We start from the raw sequence: 6,056 nt of genomic DNA, 5'->3' as shown, positions 1-6,056 counted from the left end.
TTCTGTTAAGCTGAAAAACTAAAAAGGTTAAAATAATCTCCATGGATAAGTGACAGGCAAATGGACAACTAAATTTAATGAATCCTTTTGCTTATAGCTACTTCCTAACCTAAGGGGATTCTAGAAGGTCTTTACAAGAGATACCATGAGTTTTAGTTGGAGAGTAAGATTTCAGAAAAACAGTGAGTAGCAGCTTTGGTCTATCAGATGCTAGTAGCACAAACAGGACCCATTACCACTGATGGTATCTGTTGATTTAAGTATTCTTAGAATTTATTAAAAAATTAATTTTCAGCAGATGAATAATATTCAAAGCAAACTTTTGGGTTCCAAGTTTTCATATCTCTCTGAAACAACTCTTCAAGGCTTTGGGGTATTAAATTAAATATTTAAGTACTGATAAAAATGAGCTGCTCATTTTCCTGGAATATATCAACTTTTTCAAGGATAGCACTATAATAGATTGTCCTTGGTATAGAAACTGGCACAATTTAATTCAAAGTAGTACCAGGAGGGATAATTGTCTAAGATGAGAAATTTTTTAGAATTTAGATTTAGAACAATTAACGATTTTTGTTAATTTATGATTTTTCTTTGTAAGATCTTTCCCTTCTAAGTGAGTGAAGCTGAATAAGATAATTCTCTGTCTCTTCTAGGACACACAAAATTTCCCAAATTATATTTAAGTTGGAGAGTATAGAATCAGTGCCTTAGATCATCTCTTCTTTGGGAAAGATGGTAGACATATAGAGTTTATATGCAAAAGCAACAGCCAAAGTTGAAGTAACAATTCATTGCACTATCTCTCTGCTAAAATCGAGACAACATATTACAATAAAGTAAAACAAATTGAAACAAAAACTTGGAAGTGAAAGGTAGCAGACTATGACATTCCAAAACAGGCCACGTTGGCAGAAGGGTTATTTTGAGCTAAAGGCACTTAAAACAACAAGGGCAAGAAGGGCATTTTACTCCTTCCCTTTTCTTCTCAAAAACAGGAAACACAAATTCCCATGTGAAAGATGCCCTTTCTACCCCAAGAGAAAAGACATATTCTTCATTAGGGAGTCATAGCCAAGAGAATTCTGTGCAAATGGACCATGCTAAAAGAATTCTTATCTTTCTTTAACCTCCTTATGTATAGATTGGTTACTTTTCTACAACTTCCTCCCTTTGTTCAACCTGGTGTAAAAGCACATAGGTTTTGCCACTTCTTTGGGGCTTCATTGCCTTATGAGGGTTCCTGTGTCACATTCAACTTACATAAATGCATATGCTTTTCTGCTGTGAATCTGTTGGGTATCAATGTGATTCTTACGGCTAGCCAAAACCAGAAAAAATCCTAAGAAGGTAGAGGTAAAAATTTTGCCTCCTTAACAGACAGTAGAAGCTCTGTATTCCAGTCCTGTCCTCATGACTCACTTTCTGACCATTTATCTTCTCAACTATACACTGGGAACAATAGTTTCCCATTCTTCACCTGGTTAAATATTAATTAAGATGATCAGCACCCCCTTCCCCTTCTTAAATTCACTCCAGACTGTGGAACATTATAGAGTCTCAACAGAAAAACAGTACAATATTCTTTTTGACTCAATTCTGACTTGCAAAATGTGTAGACACCTCCCTCACACCTCTCTGAATAGTCCAGGAAATCTCCCAAGAGTGTCCCACTGTCCTACATGCCAACCTACTCTTTGACTCTTTTTTTCCCGTCCTGTCCTCATGACTCAGTTTCTGATCATTCACCTTCTCAATTATCTTGGCTATGACTCCCTGATGAAGAATATATCTTTTCTCCTGGGGTAGAAAGGGCATCTCTCACATGGGAATTTGTGTTTTCTGTTTTCGAAAAGAAAAGGGGAGGAGTAAAATGCCCTTCTTGCCCTTGTTGTTTTAAGTGCCTTTAGCTCAAAATAAGCCTTCTGCCAATGTGGACTGTTTTGGAATGTCATAGTCTGCTACCCTTCACTTCCAAGTTTTTGTTTCAAAGTGAGAAAGCAGATTTATTGAGAGGACAGAGAAGCTCCCACAGTGGGAGGGGACCCAAGGGAGTTTCCCTCTTTGGCTCCTTGTAGTGGTTGTGTGAGTCACCAAAGGCGTCCACAGCCACCCTGAAGAACACAGCACTGAGGCAGTTGTGATTTTATGGAGATCTTTTTACATTTTAAACAATTTTATTTTGTTTTTAAAAATTTCTTTAAAATTGTGGGGTACAGTTAAGGGTTAGGTATGCAAATATTCATTGTGAAGTTAACCATGCTGATGAGGTGTGCCCCTCCCCCCAGGCAGATATTGACTACCGTTAATCCCAACTTCCTGTCCCCTCCCCTTCCTGCCACTGTCAATCCTTTTCTTATAGTATTACCGCAGTTGTTCAAGGTCCACTTATGAGTGAAACATGATCTTTGTTTCTGTGAAAGATCACTCTCTTAAACACAAACTTCAAAGAGCTCTCAACACTGCAGGGGAACATTGTTTGCTAATCTGTGTCTCTCTTCTCACTACCCAAGATGACTTTTCCTATAATCTTTCCTCTCTTGAAACCTTCCCCAACTCATCATTTCAGCAAAAGGCCTCCTTTCACACTTCACTGAAACCCAAACAGTGTTAGAAAACAGAAAGTGTTGGAAATATTTTGGAAACACGAATCATCAGGAAGCAACTCCTTCGCCTTTCCTGTCACCAAATCCACAAGCCTCTCTGGAATAGAATACAATTTTTATTCTTTCCTTCAGGCAAGGAACCCGCTATAATGGACTGAATGTTTGTGACTGCTCCAAATTTATACACTGGCACCCTAATCCCACTGCCATGGTATGAGGAGGTGGAACCTTTGGGAAGTGATTGGGTCCTTATTGAATTTTGTCTGGGATTAGTGCCATTATAAGGAGAGGCCAGAGTGCTCTCTTTCAGCTCCATGGGGATAAAAGGAGATGACAGTTCACAACTTGGAAAAGGGCCCTCAGAAGAATTAGACCATGCTAGTACCCTGAAGACTTCCAGCCTCCAGATCTTTGAGAAATGACTTGTGCATAAGTCATCCAATCTTTTTCAGTTTGTTATGGCAGTCCAAATGAATTAAGACCTCTTCCCTTTCAAGTCTGGTTCTTCCGCCATATTGTACAGAGCATTCGTGCTCACGTGCTGGGATACCCTGTTCTTTCCACTCTGTCTGCTCACATTGTAGTGGTTGTGTGAGTCACCAAAGGTGTCCACGGCCACTCCTGATGAACACAGCGCCCAGGCAGGTGTGATTCTATGGAGAACTTTTACATTGATAAACACAAACTTTGCAGGAGCCTCCACACTGCAGGACAACAATGTTTGCTGAGTTGGTGTCTCTCCTGTACTGCTCTTACAAAACAGAGGAAGTCAGGTTAATGACAACACACTGTTTACTTTGTTTATTTCACACTGTTTACATCGTATATTTCTTCTACTTCCCACTTTCTAGCCACAGCACTGTCCCATTTCTCCACTCTCCATTCATGATCAAATATCTGGAAAGATTTGTGGACACCTGCTTGTTTCACTTCAGCACCATTTCATCACACTGTTTAAAATCTTAATTTAGCCTATTTGATAGAAGTATGCAATTTAAATAGTTACACAGAGGTATAGGTTTTTAAATGAAAAAAAGCAGTCCTCTGTCTCAATCTTACCTACCCCTAATTTCCACTCTCCAAAGAAAATCAGTTTCAATTCTCTAAACTGTTTCTTGTGCCATTCTGCAGCAAACTTGGTTAGCCACAAGTGGTTTCTGAAACCATCTGCTCTTTGAGCCGTTTCCAACGGTAGATCTCTAATCACCCCCTGAACTTCTCTTTTTCTAATTTTTTTTAATTTTCGTTTTGTTTTGCTATTTTTTTCTTGGCTCAACTTGGATAATTTACATTTTGCTAGAAATTCTCTCTGGGGTTTAAATTTGGGGCAATATGCCTCCTTTAAGTGACTTCCAAATTCACATTTCTATCTCTGTGTCTTTATAATTGGCCACCTAACACCTCCACCTAACTTGGGTTCCTAATGTCATTCCAAAATTAACCTGTTCACAACTCAACTCCTACTATCCTATAACCTTAAACTGCTCCTCCCTACATTCTTCCTCAACTCAGTAAATGACAGCTCTGTCCTTCAAATGCTCGGGCCAAAGCCTTGGAGTCATCTTTGACTTTTTTTGCTCCTCTCTTTCTTTTGTATCTCGTCCTTCTAAAACTCCTGCTGCCATTTAAAAACAATATGTGCAGAATCCAAATATGTCTTACCCCCTCTGCTGCTGTGACTTGATCAAAGCAGCAATTATTTTTCATTTCCACTGAGAACTGAAATGAAATGAGCAATCATTTTTCATTTCCACTGCCAAAGTATGGAGCAGTCTCCCCAATTTTTACAGTTACATCCCTGGAGGTTCATTTCCCATACAGCAGCCAGTATGCACATTTACAAACAGAAGTCAGGTCCTGATACCAATTTATTCAAAATCATCTGTTGGTTTCCTTTCTTACTCAGTTGGCTTACAAGGCCTTGCGTGTTTCAGTTACCTGCCCACTCAAATTACTTTGTTTCCTAATACTATTCTTCTCTCTTTATACTTTTGCCACACAAGCCCATTTTCTGCTCTTTGGGCATGATGGGCACACACAGCCTGCGTCTTCTGCTGCCTAAAATATTGTTCTTTCAGTATAGCCTGAACTTTGTCTTCCTTCAGGCTTATTTCAAGGTCATGATAAATAGTAACCCAGCAAGTAATGACAAAATATCAGTGGCAGTCCAACATTAAATATTTATCTATCTTGTGAGTTTTAGTTCTTATCTGGTCAGTGTTTGCCTGATCATGATTGGCTTCACCCAGGTGTCTGCCTCCAGCTGTAGGTCAGCAAGTCACCTCGTGCTGATCTTGAACAGACACAATAATGCATCTGGGGGTCAGTTGGCTGTTGGATGATCCAGCATGGCCTCAACGGGATGACTAGGGCTACCACCCTTTCATCCTCCAGTGGGTTAGCCTTGCCTATTCCTAAGGTTGTGGCCAAGGAACACGAGGCTTGTGAAATTATGATAGGACTTTCTCAAGCTTCTGCTTTAGTATAGCTCACTGACTATCAATAGCAATAAAGCCAGTTCAGAACTATCCATTGGAAGAATATACTCTGCATTTTAGCAAACAGTAACACAAAGTCCCATGACAAAAGTCCCAAAAGACTGAGACCAGTGATGCAATCAATCATAGCCTCTTATCAGTGAGTCTTTCCTAACCACCCAGCATAAAGTAGCAACATCTTCCCTCCCATCCATCCACATCCACCCTTGGCTCTCCTACCCAGCTCTGTTTGTGTACCCATGTCTGGTATCTTTATATGTATCAGTCATGGTTCAATAGAGAAACAGAAACACTAGGAGATATATGTCGGCATTTATTGGTATACATTGGGTTATGTGGTGGTGGAGGGTGGCTGGGCATGTCAGAAATCCATAGGGCAGGCGTCGGAAAGCATAGCCTCTGAATCTCCAGCAGGAACTAAAGCTACAGTCCACAGGGGGTTTTATTCTTCCTGACATAAGCTTCAGTTCTGCTCTTAAGGCCTGTCACCTAGTTGAATCAGATTATCTAGGATACCATCCCTTGCTTAGTCAATTAATATGAACTTTAATCCACCTAAGAAATAGTTGAGTGGTATAAAAACATGTTTTGTTTTTGTTTTGTTTTGTTTTCTCCATGAGGATATAATGATATCTAATTGAATGGCCTTATCATTTGGTTGTCATCTGCGGATTGGAGAACTTCTGGTACTTCATATTTTCTTTAAGACTAATGGCATCTTGACGATGCAATTGGCAGATGGGTTTCAAAAAGTATTACATGATTTTGCAATTACATTTTTTTAGCATTGAAAAGCTATTACTTACTTTTTAGATTTCAAGTGGGAAATATTGTTTGTCAACAAGACTAAAAAATTGAGAAAAGCCGGGCTCGGTGGCTCAGCCGGTAATCCCGCACCTTTGGGAGGCTGAGGTGAGTGGATTGCCTGAGCCCGCGGGTTCGAGACCCACCT

The sequence above is a fragment of the Carlito syrichta genome, unplaced genomic scaffold (genome assembly GCF_000164805.1).
Source record: "Carlito syrichta isolate Samal-C Ts95f unplaced genomic scaffold, Tarsius_syrichta-2.0.1 Scaffold288314, whole genome shotgun sequence".
In the NCBI taxonomy this organism is placed as follows: Eukaryota; Metazoa; Chordata; class Mammalia; order Primates; family Tarsiidae; genus Carlito; species Carlito syrichta.
The sequence above is the reverse complement of the archived record's forward strand: the minus strand, read 5'-3'. Positions refer to the sequence as shown.